Below are 13,570 nucleotides of genomic sequence, written 5' to 3' on the forward strand. Positions count from 1 at the left end.
TTTTGTTTTTTTTTTTTTTTTTTTTTTTTTTTTTTTTTTTTTTGTTTTGTTTTGTTTTGTTTTGTTTTGTTTTGTTTTTGTTTTTGTTTTTTCAGTTTATCCCGTTTTAGGTTTTTTTCTAGTTTATTCATGATATTCACCAGCTTCCCACTAACCAGGTCTGCTTTACTTGGAGCCCTCATGTTTTGCTGGTGGTCGAATACACTGAACACCGGTGTGTTTTTGGGAGCACCTCTCACGTGTGGGGTGGGATCAGCTGCTGTCATCAAAGGCAGCGTGACACAGTGTGGAATTTTGACATTGGATTAGGCCTTTTTTTCCCCCTCTGATCTGTTTGACAGTAGATGGTTAATGCCTGTGGTAGAAAGTACTTCATTAGATAGCTCATTAGTTAATCATGCTTGTACGTTCTCCTGTCCCCTTGCATGTGACAAGGGAAGCTGAAGAATCTATGGGAATTATTTAAATCACCCACGTCCCATACCTAAGACCTAAATACCCTGACAGGCAAAGAAACATTAATACTTACAACTTCCTGGAGTGTCGCTTCTGTACACCAAAATATTATTAAGCCCGAAAGCAATAATAGTTAACACTTTAGCTAGTTAAAAAAGGGGTTTTTTTTAAGCATTAATTTGTCAGGAGGATGAGAAGATTTTATGCATTGTCAGAAAAGCAGCTCCTTAAAGCTGGCCTCGTGCAGATTCTTGGCCATGCTTTATTGTAAGAGCACAAAGCAAGGAGGTTGCTCTTGACAGCAACTTACTGAGGCGTTGCAGTGGGAGAGTCACAGCTCAACTGAGAGGGAATGAACATACAGAAAGGGGGTGAGATCTTCTGTAAAAAAACATCAGGCACAAGTGAGAGAGATGACCCTGCAGCTGCTTGGTTTTGTTCAACCTGTTGGCCAGATGTGCCAGCTGTGACACATTCTTGGCTTTTAGATGTTCCCCTTCTCCTTCACACAATAAACAGCAAAGAGAATCGACGTGGTTAAATCCCATTTCTATGCATAAAGATGCAACTGACCCCAGATATGTGAACCCTCTCTAGCACACAGCCCTGTCACATTGCCCCTAAGGCACCCAGCCATGCATACAAGTGACACAAGAGGTGAACTACATCTGAAAGTCCCCACCGAGGCTTTACCTGGTGCCCAAAGGATACCTCAAAGCTTCAACTATAAGAGTAGCCTCTAAGGGTTCATTTTAAACCTTTATAATCTCAATATATAAGTGCCTGACGCTGGACTTGTGTAGATTTTCAGCAACCACATTACACTCTGCTTACACACTGTGCACCCAAGGAATATATATGGTTTTGAAGGAGCACATGTGACATCTTTAGTTTTCAGTGAAAGGGCTCTGAGGTCCTTGGGGAAAAGAAATTTGGGAAAGTGAACTTACAGATGCAATTTCCTAGAATCATAGAATGGTTTAGTTTAGAAGGGACTTTAGAGATCATCTAGTTCCAAACCTCCTCTCATGGCCAGGGCACCTTGCACTAGAACAGGTTGCTCAGAGCTCCATTCAACCTAGCCTTGGGTATTTCCAGGGATGGGGCATCCACAGCTTCTCTGGGCAACCTGTTCCAGTGCCTCACCACCCTCATAGTAAAGAATTTCTTGCTAATGTCTAATGTAAACCTACTTTTCATCAGTTTGAAACCATTCCCCCTTATTTTGTCACTACATTCCCTGCGTGTGGGAGGAAGGGGAGCAGCCCTCAGCAGCAGCCACACAGAAATCCAGCAGGTGCCACCACTTGGATGTCCGTCATGCAGAAGACCTAACTTTACTGCTGGTCCCAGTGGCACTGGGGAGGGGGGAACTGGGCACAGGTGAGCACTTCCCCACTTGGGCAGTTGGGGGGGGCAGTTGGGCATTTACAGTTTTTAAATAAAAATTAAAGTCTTTCTCTCTGAATTGCAAGGGCCATCAGTAGGGTCTCTGGTGCTCTCTGTGGGCCCTGGCGCTGTGCCAAGGGTGTGCTGGGGCTGGGATAGGAAGGAGATGGGCTGTCACAGAGCCAGCTGGGCACTCTTGCTGCTCCATTTCACCCCAAGTTTTGCACTGTTTGGTGGGGGGCAGCACCATCTGCCAGGAAGATTCTTAATGCCTTCATTTGATGAGAGCAGCAGAGATGCTCCTCATACAACAAGAAGTGCTGAGTCCCTAAGGATGAACCCATAACCTCCACTGCAGCAACTGTCTCGGGGCTAGGATTCCCACAGGGAATCTATGATTGTCAGAGTGATTATCCCAGGAGGAAGAGTCTGAAAAAGCAGTGGTTTTACCCTTGTGACTGTGGGGAGGATCCCGGGAGAGCTGCCAAGGGCCTTGCGGTGTGCACCCAAGCTACCCCCTCCCACCTCCTGAATTCTCAGGTGGCCCCATTGCCACTGCCCTCCCCTCTGTGCCCAGTGCCCAACCTCCTCCCAAAGCATCCTCACCAGATCTCTCTGTTCACAACCACATTCCACTGGGGCTGAAATGTTGGGATGCTGAACTGCTTAGTTTCACTAAGAGCTGTTCAGTACCCATGAGGAAGAAAGAGGGGGAACTGGAGTCCTAGTGAAAAATATGATGGTAACAAAGTGATGTTATAGCCACAGCACCTAGTTATTAAGGAGAGGCAGGGAGAAGTAACATCTTTTATAGGACCAATTTATAGTGTTGGATAAACAGGCTTATGGGCCCAGGCACCCTCTCACAGGAGAATGTATGTGCTTCCTCTCGGGCAACATCCATTAAAGGGATGTATTTGGACAGGGCGATGAGGAGCAGCAGCACAAAATCCTAAAATAGGCACAACAATGCTTCTTTCTGTCTGGCTCAGCTTGCACCAGAGTTTCTGGTGCTCCTCTAATAACTTGTCCAAGGAGAGATGTTTTCCTCCAGCACCATACCCATCTCCATCCCCAGGCTGGCTCAGTGTGGTGCGCTCAGGCTGCAGAGCCACTCCTGCCATCCAGCTCAGTGCTCTCTTGTCATTTCTGGAAGCCTTTCAAACAATATTCCTCTCACAGGGCTTCCAGGCTTCTCATCTCCCCGTGTCAGCCTTTGCATTTTGCATGTAAATTCAAGTGATGCCCATGGCAAGAAATTTCACATCCCAAGCAGTAGGGTAAGGACCAGGGAAAACCCAAATCACAAGGCAGGTAAGTTAGAGGGGATGGCAGGGGGAGGTAATAGGTGCTAAATTCTGACTTAGGAAGTCAGACACCGAGTGAGCAAACAAAGATAGATGGAAACAAAAAACCATTTTGGTCTCTGAAATCCCATCCTTTTATATAGTCAGCTTCTGCTGCAGAAGGGAGGAGGGATGGGGAAAGGACTGGGAAGACAGGAGCTAAGCAGAGGAGTACAACTGGAGGTTCCTAAAGGAGACTGCAGTCCTCAGGGGTGACATCCAGCTTTCTGTTCCCAGCCTTGTCCCACTGAGCTCTATAATTTATTCTAGAGTTTTTATTTAAATTCTAGTCTAATATCTGTGACTTTTGGCCTATTCCTTGCTCTTGCCATCAGTGCCTGTCCATCCGGACCTGCTACCCTAACACAGCACAAAGCAACACCTTGACCGTGCTCCCACATGAAAGACTCGGCAGGCTCCCTGCCATTCTTGGGCAAGCCAAATATTCTGTCCTCTGATTTGTTTCAGACATACCAGTCATAAACCTCAGCCTCTGACCTCTTATTTTCCTTTGATGAGTCTGGTTCGGAGGAAGGAAGGGATCCATTTTTTGCTGTGCCAGGTAGCCTCAGCTCATCTGTTCAGTAAACACCGACAGTTTCTCCCCTTGCTACCCAAAATTACCTCCCAATCCTGTCATCTCCCCCTTTTCATCCCCAGTTGCCATTTTCTGCAGGTGAGTGATCAGGGTTGGGTGCTCAGGTAGAGCTGCAGTGACCTGCTCTGTCACTCTGCGCCAGGCACCACAGCAGCCAGAGCCCAGCCAGGCAGGTGCCCTAGGAAGCACTGCCCAAGGTACAGGCTCCTGTGAAAACCTCCCCTTGGGCTCCAGGTATTCCGCTCTGTTGGAAATGGAGCCCTGTGCTCTGTTAAATCACTCTTTTCCCTGCACACAGGCACTCTGCTGCATCTCTCAATTGACTCATTGCCCCAGGCAGCTTCTGTCTTGTATGAGCCCTGTACCCCCAATTCTTCTTCCCTTATTGCTGAAAGAAAACTGCCCAAACTGTCTCTGTGCACACCAAATAACTCCTCACCACATTCCTCAGTATCACTGCTCCCTGAATAGATGCATAACGGGCAGGAACAATTTTCAGTGACATTAGCAAAGTAATCAATAGCATCATAGAATGTTTTCAGTTGGAAGGGACCTTAAAGATCACCAAGTTCCAATGTACATTAGACTGGACTGCTCCAAACCCCATCCAACCTGGCCTTGAACACTGCTAGGGATGGGGCATCCAGAACTTCCCTGGAAAACCTGATCTGGTGCCTCACCACCCTCACAGTAAAGAATTTTTTGCTTATATCTAATCTAAACCTACTCTCTGTCAGTCTAAAGCCATTCCTTCTTGTCCTGTCATCACAGGCCCTTGCAAAAAGTCTCTCTCCAGCTTTTTTGTAGGTCCCCTTTAGGTACTATGAGGGGCTAGAAGGTCTCCCTGGAGCCTTCTCCTCTCCAGTCTAAACTCCCCAGTTCTCTCAGCCTGTCTTCATAGGAGAGGTGCTCCAGCCCCCTAATCATCTTCCTGGCCATCCTCTGGACTCACTCGAGCCAGATCATGTCCTACTTATGCTGGGGGCTCCCGAGTTGGATGCAGCACTCCAGGTGGGGTCTCAAGAGGGCAGAGTAGAGGGCCAGAATGACCTCCCTCGAAATGTTGGCCACATTTCTCATGATGCAGCCCAGGATATGGTTGACCTACATGTCCCACTGAAGTCACTGCAGGGTGAGTGCTGACTGGAGAGCAGGACTTGGCCAGGTCCCCACGGCCATGCCTCCCACATCCTTGCCTTGCTGGGAAGTGGAGTACCTACTGTATTAGCCAGCAGAATGTTTTTCTTGACATAGCTGTGCCTCCAGAGCAGCTCTGGTGGCACTCTTACTAAGTAGTACTAAGGAAAAACCTTAGTATACAAAAAACCTGTTGTTATGATGGGAATTTGAAACATTTACCCAAAACAACTTCAACTATTTTCACTACAATGATGCACTTTGATTTTTTCGAGCAGCCGAGTGGAGAAAGGCAGCCTGGTGTCTGTCACTCCTGCAGCATCCTGTGAAATGCAGACTCTGCCTTGTGCAGCCCTGAGACAGTTTTTCCTTGAGCATTCCGTTGTGTTGACCATTGTGTTGCTGCTGAAAGGAAAATTTTGCTTATGGAGCATGGAGATTAAAGCAGTTCTGCTCAGGGATGGATTTTTTCTGGAAATTCTTTAAAAGAGCACCACTGCCCTTCCATTTTCTTCCATGAAATACTCAGAATTTATCAGCCTGCTGCATGGATGCTCTGCTTTTCAAGTAGCCATTGCCTATAATTTTAATCACTGTCTTTCTTGTACCTGCAAGGAGTCATTTGTGTAGTTAAAAAATGTGAACAAGAAGGGTTGTTTTATCGACTGTTTGCAGAGATAGATGTGGGAACAGAGTGACTAGCCTGGCAAGAGGAAGACTGGCCTCTTAGTTGGAGCACAGGGCTGACAACTTCCCACTCTGCTCCTCATCTCTCAGATGAAAAGGAGCAAGACACCTCACCTCAACTCTGTCCAGTCCAGGTAGAACGGTGTTTATAGTTTCCCTGACTAACTAGAGCACATTTACACATTAATTAGCCATTGCTTTGTGCCTAGAAACCCTTGCCATATTTATAATCGTTATTACATTCCTCAGTGACATATCTCCCCTTCGTGCTGTCTGTGGGTGACGGTAAAGGTGCCTGGATGGGTGTGAAAACAGGAGACAAGATGGCTCACCTCATCCTTAGGGCTGCATTTCTGCCACAGAGATGCTGTGTAACCTTGGAGAATAATAACAACAGAAAATAACAAGCCTTTCACACAGGGAAGTTATGAAAAATTGAGCTGCTTCTGAAAGAAATAGGGAGTAGCTCAAAGGAGAGTTAAAGCGGTCAGCTCATCTGTGACACAGCCCCATAACCCCCAAGCTTCCAGCGTATTCTTTCAGCACTTCTTCAGTGACTCTAAAGCATCCTTTCAGCCCTTTCCATCTCTGCAGCTGGAGCCAGCTTCACACACACACTCAAATATCCCGGGAGGTAGCATCCCTGCAATCCAGCCAGCAGCTCACGCACAGCTGTTAATGCCGAATTTGCAGACTGGCATTGCAAACACAGAAGGTTTGCAAGGGCATCACCGGCTGTTGGGGAGGAGAGAAAAATCATCCCCTTCTCCTTCCTTCTCATTTCTGCCTGCCTGAAATGAGGTCTAGGTACTGAACATCTGCTTAATGTACCAGTCAAGCAGGGACATGCTCTCCTTGTTTATTGCACAGCCACGGTTGCAGAAAGCCGAGTTTTGATGTATAGCCTGGAGACACACACGTGGCTCTGGCTTCCCAGCTAGAGCCGCAGTGGGGCAGGGGAAGGGAAAGCAGTGTTAGGAAATATGGGGATGCAGGGCACGGCAGAGCATCCACAGATTATCTGAAACCATTCAGCAGCATTGGTCCTCCGGGGGCATCTGCACAGCCAGGTGCTGCCTGTCCCAGTTGGGGTTAAGCCTCTGCCTTCAGAGCCCAGCATCACCGAGGCACAAGGAGATTCACCCATCACAGTGGAATATACAGTAGCAGACAGCAGAGATAACTTCTTTCAGCAAAGCACAGTGATAAGTAGAGAGCAAACAGCCCATTGCATGCTGATTTCCCGTGAGGATCAATTAACTGCAGTTAAAAAAATATATTTTTAATGTCATAATCTTCAACTGTCACTGGCTGATTGCAGACACGAAGTGGAACCAAAATCCTCCATCAAAGATGTTGGTTCCTCAGGAAAAAAAACAGTTTTGGTTGCCGATGTTGGCACCACGCAGCCCTGTACCCTAGAGACACAGGAACTGACAGGGGTGACACTGAAACAGGTCTAATGCCAGAAGAGCAGTAGGACATTTTATGAAATAAAACAGGCTTATTTAGTTATCCCTAAATAAGGTGGGCATATTTCCCACTGTTTGAATCTGTTCAGCATCACTATTAACATCTAGGCCAGCATTTAAAGCAGCAAGGGAGTTTGACGACATTGCTGAAAGCCAGATTCCATCCGCAGGATTGCACTCCTCTCCGAGCATCCCAGGAGAGACCTCTGTGGGTCCCACCTGAATTCCTGCTCTGTCAACAGTGGAGCACGATTACAGTTTTCAGAGGACTTGTCATAAGAGGAGGGTGCGTTTCAGAAGCTACACCCCTACTCTCCGGGGTGAATGTCACATAGGGGTTGATGACTCTCTGGGGCATGTTGCAAAGAGTAACAGGTGTCCCAGTCCCACAGCAAGGGCATAAAAGCAGTGACCTCATTTTTAGGAGAGAAAACAAAAATCCAGAAGGGATGTAACTTGCACAAAACTATTGAGAAAGTCACACTTGGGGCACAACTGGGAAGGGATAACCTGCTCCTGGGCTCACAGAGCGAATCTGGGTGTCTTTTGTCCCAGTGCTGGTTTTATCCTAGGGAAGGTCTTCCCCAGTCCTCATCTTCTACTTGTGTCTCCACCACACTTCTGCTCCACCCTGTAGTTTGTTGTGCTTGGTCCTGAGTTTATTTGATAATAATAATATAATAATAATACAAGCTGCTTCTAGCAGGCTTCCCCCTTAATGGGTGAAGCACTAGTCATAGTTGTGGCATTGCATAAGTACCAATGGGAAGAGGTTTGCTTATCTTTATTTTGACTGCCTCCACCCCAAAGCTATAGCTCAGTATGTTACTCAGTTTTACACAGGAGCAGAGATTTGGCACCTTGATCCAGCAGCTCCCAGCAACCAGGGGATGTAGCAACAGGTACAGTGGGAACCTCTGCATTACTGGTATAAAAGCAGCAGCAATTCAGGACCAATGGATCATAATTAAGCCAATTCACTGAGGAAGTAATTAGTGCCAGGCTACATCCTGGGGATGACAGTAGCCCTGTGGTGCTAAATAAAAGTAGTTCTACATGGTGCCACACAGCTTACTTTGGTCCTTGTCTGCTACCCATTTACATGGGTTACTAGCAAGCTCCAGTCAGAATCCAATATTTCTGTGCCCTGGCAGAGCCCACCTAAGCTATTCTTGGGGAAAAAAAGCAATATGGATGTGGTGGGGAGAGAGATATAAAGAAAAAGGAGTGGAAAAACACTAACTTAAAACAGGATTTCAGAGCTCAGGAATCACAAGCACAGCCAGCACCTTTCCTCCCACACACTTCCCCAGTATCCAGTAGGGGATGATTTGATGCCCTGAAAGCTGCAGATGGGCTTGCCCTGGTCACTTGCAGTCGCTGCAGGCATGAGACCTCCACGAGCTGTTCCCAACTGGCCCACAGGAGCAACCATCACCCAGCTGCTTCACAAGAGGGTGCTCGGGTGGGCACTGGGGGGAGCAAGGGGGAAAATTTGGTGCGACCCTGGAGCCCTGGGGCAAAGCTGACTGCAGATACACTCTTAGCAAAGTAGGAACGGAAATAGGACCATGTTTAGCTGGACCCCACAGCCAGCACACATATCTTTGAGGAAGACCTTTAAGTTTCACTGGTACCACCTCAGACAGCCTGGCTGTGGACAAGGCTCTTTCTGTTGGTCAGGTACTGGAAAGTGTTTTAGTTTGTTGGTGTACTTTCCTGGAGGCCCAGAATTAAAACACTCTTTCTAGGAATTTTCATATACTATTTTAATTTTTAAATCCTTTGTGCAGGCTTAGCAGTTTAAACTGCCTGGCATTGCCTTCCCCTCAGGTGTACTGGGCAGATTAGGGAGTCAGAGGAAGAAATGACACCTACTCACATAAGCTCCAGCTTGGAGATGGATATGCATAGTCCTTTAAGCTGGAAGAGGAAAGTGCAAGTAATTCTCCTGGTTCCATCTTCATCCAACTGGAAACCACACCTTTGTGTGACTCCAAATCAACCCAGGAGCCTAATGAAACCGGGCACTTGCTCTGTCACTGGCTTTAGTGTACCCCATTCCTCATCTCCCTCGCACACCATCTCTGCAAGCTGGAAGCTGAGGCACACACCTTGACTCTGAGCTGCTCTGCAGAGCACGTGCTGGAATCCCAAAAGGATGGAAGACTGTTGGAGAAACAAAACAAATTTTCTAATATTTAATAGAAGATATCCACAAAAGAAGTCATCATTAGAACTGTGCTGTGGCTGCCTCAAAACTGCAAAGGCAGCTCTTGGAGGAAATGAGGAGAGGCCAGGAGAGAGCAGGCACATGCACGGGAGGGAGAGAAATCACCGTTCTCAACATGTCAGCACTTCGCACCCTCTAAACAAAGTGCCTGGGCTGGCCCCTGGTGGCTGTGGCCTGGGTGATAACCATGAGCTCCACTGTTTGGTTAGCACCATTTTCATAGCTGCACATCTGCAAAAATGTCCCTTCTTTCTGAAGAATCCATGTAATTTTTGCTACTTTTTAAAACAAAAATAAAGGAAAAGCAACAATAACAAGTAAACCTAAGGCAGCCTACCTTTACCAGCCCTATAAAAAAATTAATTATAGATATATAGATACACAAAGCTAACAGTAACCTTCTATCATAATACTCCATTCTTCTCCCCTTGTAATTTTGGTATGAGATTGAGGAAACTATTTTTAACATGCTAAAATATACATTTATAAGAAATAATATATTATTATTTAAGCCTAAAAAGAGCATCTGCCCAACCTCCTGTGCTTAAACAATAACATTATATTTTAATATGCATATATATAATTGCATACAATTCACAATATTATATTTACAACAAGTATATGTATGTATAACACTATTTTAATATAGCATATAATTTGTAATATATTTTTAGCAATACCATATATTGTTATATAAAAACCATATGCCTGAGCTCTTACCAAAGTTAGAAGGTGAGGGGAATTGAGTACTGTGAGGGCAGGATGCTGCCAGCTTGAGAAGACATGGCCTTCGACTGCCAAGTCACCACAGAAGCTGTGGTGCCTGCAGAAACAAAGCATATCTTCCCCACCACAGGAAAGGTCAGGAACTGGGTGGATGCAGAGGCAGGAGAGGGAACCTGTGTGTGGGGAAGATGTGCACACTGCTCCTTTCAGCCAGGACATGTGACAGTATTTCTGATTTACGGAAAGCAGGGCTATGGATGCGGCAGAGACGAGCAGGGTGATGCAGCAGGGAAGGGAAGAAGCTTTATAGCAAGCATGTAATTATGCCTTTCTGATCTGTAGTGACAAGTCATAGTGACATGGAGTCTGAGTGACCCGGGTTCCCCTGTACTCAGAGACGAGAGCTTGGTGTGTTGAGTGCTGGGAGCACCTGCCCTACCTGCACATCAGCCGGACAGGAGGAAGGGCAGGGCAGCCTCAGGAACAATGTGCCGAGGCTGACAGCATCCTGGTATTAGCCTTGTATTTGACAGCATCTCCTAGGGCTCAGGTAAAGTAAGGCCAGGGGGACAAATTCAGTGCCAGCAGCAGCAGGCAGCAGAGCCAGAGCAGCTCCTCATCAGCATGGCAGGAACAGATGTGTTTCTATGGAGCTGTTACGCCCCAGCTCCACGATGCTCATGGGTGCATTATAACCCCTCTCTGCACCCGTAGCCGGGTTTTTTACATTACAGATTGTAGCTGCTGTGCTGTGTGCTCTTCTAGCAATACCCACAGTGCCTTAAAAATAGGCTGCGCACTATTGTGAACTTGAATGCTACCCCTATTAGTGTTTATTAATTCACTGGATAAACACTAGCAAGGTTAGATGCTGTCTGTGGCTTTGGCTTTTTTTTTTTTCCACAGCATTCAAAGCAATTACTTTCATGAAAGCAAATGGTCCATTTAGCTGGAGAACATATAAGGCAGAAATGAGATCAGATTCCTGAACAGATGTGCCCTCCTCTAGAGGGATTCAGTGTCTGCGAGGCTTCAAGCTGACACCATGCAGAAAACATCTCTTAACTCCACTACATTTGAGCTGCACAGCAGAGCTGGAGGTTTTATCAAAGAGCCACCTCCATATCACCAAAAGAAGGGCAAGTACCATAATTTCAAAGCATGTCATGTACCAGGGAATAGGAGGGCAGAAAGATGTCTTTGTCATGGAGTTGGCATCACCATAAAAAAACCCTAAATCCACGAACCCCAAACCAGTAAAGGAATTCCTCTTCCTCAACAATGCAGGCAAAGACAAATGCTTTTGCTCTTATTTTTTACACACATAGGCCTGAAGAGGGGGCTGGAGGGAGCCAACAACAACTATTGCATGTTCACGCATTGTGTAACGCTTTCTCTTGGTTGGTGCTATGTTGTCTCAGGAAACACCTGAGCTCCCCACCCAGCTCAGTCCCACATCAAGTCAGGAGCAAGGCATAACTCCCTCGTGTCAGTTCAGTGACTACTCAGAGAAAAATCACTGCTAACCACAGCTCAGGTTATGCCCTGGGAACACGGCAAAACTCTCCTGACACAACTGACCTCAATTGTGCCAGTTATCTCCTGGGAGACAGTGCATACATCCTCAGCAACAAACCAACACCCTGGACTTTCCCCGTTGCTCACATCTGCCTGGTGGAGTCCCAGCTCACATCTCATCCCCCTGGGAGAGTGCTGGCATCAGCCTGCTACCCCCTGTGCTACACATGCCTGCCCACACACCCAGGACCTGCTGTAGAGGTCCCCCCTCCTCTGCGCATCTTCTCTGGCCCGTGCCCTCAGCCTCAGCGGGGTGCAGATGGAAGGAGGCACAAAAGAAAAGCCATCATCCACTCGCTGTGGAGACAGCCCCTCTGGGCAAAGCACGTCAGCGAGCCAGCACACGGAAGCTTCCGTCGCTGCTGCCAACTCCCTGCCTGCTGCAGAGCCAAGCCAAAGCCCGAGGTCTCAGGGATATGCACGCCTCAGCCTGGCAACCTCCCGTGCCCCAAATTAGCAGGCACGGAGGCCGTTTGAAGTCTCTCCAGCCTTTAGATGTAGGGACATGCAGCCCCTCAGCGGTAACCGGTCCTGGGGATGCATCCAGCTGGGACGCCCATCCTGCCATCCACAATTTGCGCTCACGCTCTTCACGGCCGGCATCCATGCCCATGTGTTCACCTGGCAGCCTTCCCACTCACAGGGGCTCAGCTGCCAGGCAATGATGCATTTAGAGAGGGAGGCCTGAGCAGGACTGTAAATACTGTTCCTTCAGCCTGCCTCCTCCTCCAGCACATGGAAGAGAACGGAGCATCTCTCAGCTGATGACTGCCGAGCTTTCTCAGCCTATCCTCTCCTCAAAACAGTCACAAAGTAAAGGCAGAAGAGGGAATACACTCTGACAAACTTCAACAGATGCTAAGGAAAACTTAAGCAGTTAAACTTTAGAGATCTCTTGCAAATCTAGGCTGGCAGGAGAGGAGATGAACTGGTCACGAGCAAAGGGTGGTAGGGGCAAACCCGGGGGTTAACATTTATCATTGAGGGACATGGAATTAGCTCACACTCCCACTAGGATGTATATGCAACAGACATTTCCCAGTTGGGTTTCACTTGGGATGCTTCCATGGAACAGCACATATATAAATGCAAACACTGTGCAAAGAGGAGGTGAGGGCAGGTTCCTCGAGGGAGGGGAAGAGGAACGTTCAGTCCTAACACCATCGGGAGACACAAGTGGTTTCCAGAGCTGTAGAGATTTTTTTTTTTCTTTTCCAGCCTTTTTTTTTTTTTATTTTATTTTACTTCCTAAATCTTTCTGACATCACAGGAGCTTTTAGTAACATAAAGCACCCCTGCTGCTAGAGACCCTGCTGTGTGTAATAGCATGCCTATAGAAGGAGATGAGGGGGATGCTGCTGGCAGGGGACAATGCAGCCGGGAGAATATGAGAGCACACCTTAAACCACAAGCTTCACGTAAGCCCACAAATGTGTTATCAAGAGAGATGGACAGAAAATCCAGGCTTATTCCTCACTGAAGAGTAACTATGACACTGACCTGGAGAGCACACACACACTGCCTTTGACCCCAACCTCGTGTTTTGTGGGATTTTACCAAAGTGTCCGGATCTCTGGTGTTGCTGCTGCCAAGGGACAGGAAGCATCACCATCAAGGAAAAAGCAGAAAGCTCTGGCCTTGGCATACTGCAGCTGAAGGTATTCCTAAGCCTCAGCATTTTGCAGCTCTTTCTCAGAATCAGACCATTCTCTTCATTTAAAATAAATAATTTCTTGTATATTTAGTGTGATCATGTAACAGGTAAAATTGCCAGGAATTGCAAGGAGGAGGCAATAAAAAAAAAACAACCTTACACTTGAAGCTACAACTCATGCTGCCTTTCCCTATTTATTTGGAATTACTCCATCACTGACAGACCTACACAGGAAATTCTCAGATAAAGAGAAGGTGGTACCTATTTCCTACAAAGATCAGATTTGCTGTTATT

This window comes from Empidonax traillii, unplaced genomic scaffold (assembly GCF_003031625.1).
Source record: "Empidonax traillii isolate 1590-97213 ecotype Southwest subspecies unplaced genomic scaffold, ASM303162v1 scaffold31:size1920502, whole genome shotgun sequence".
Taxonomy (NCBI): Eukaryota; Metazoa; Chordata; class Aves; order Passeriformes; family Tyrannidae; genus Empidonax; species Empidonax traillii.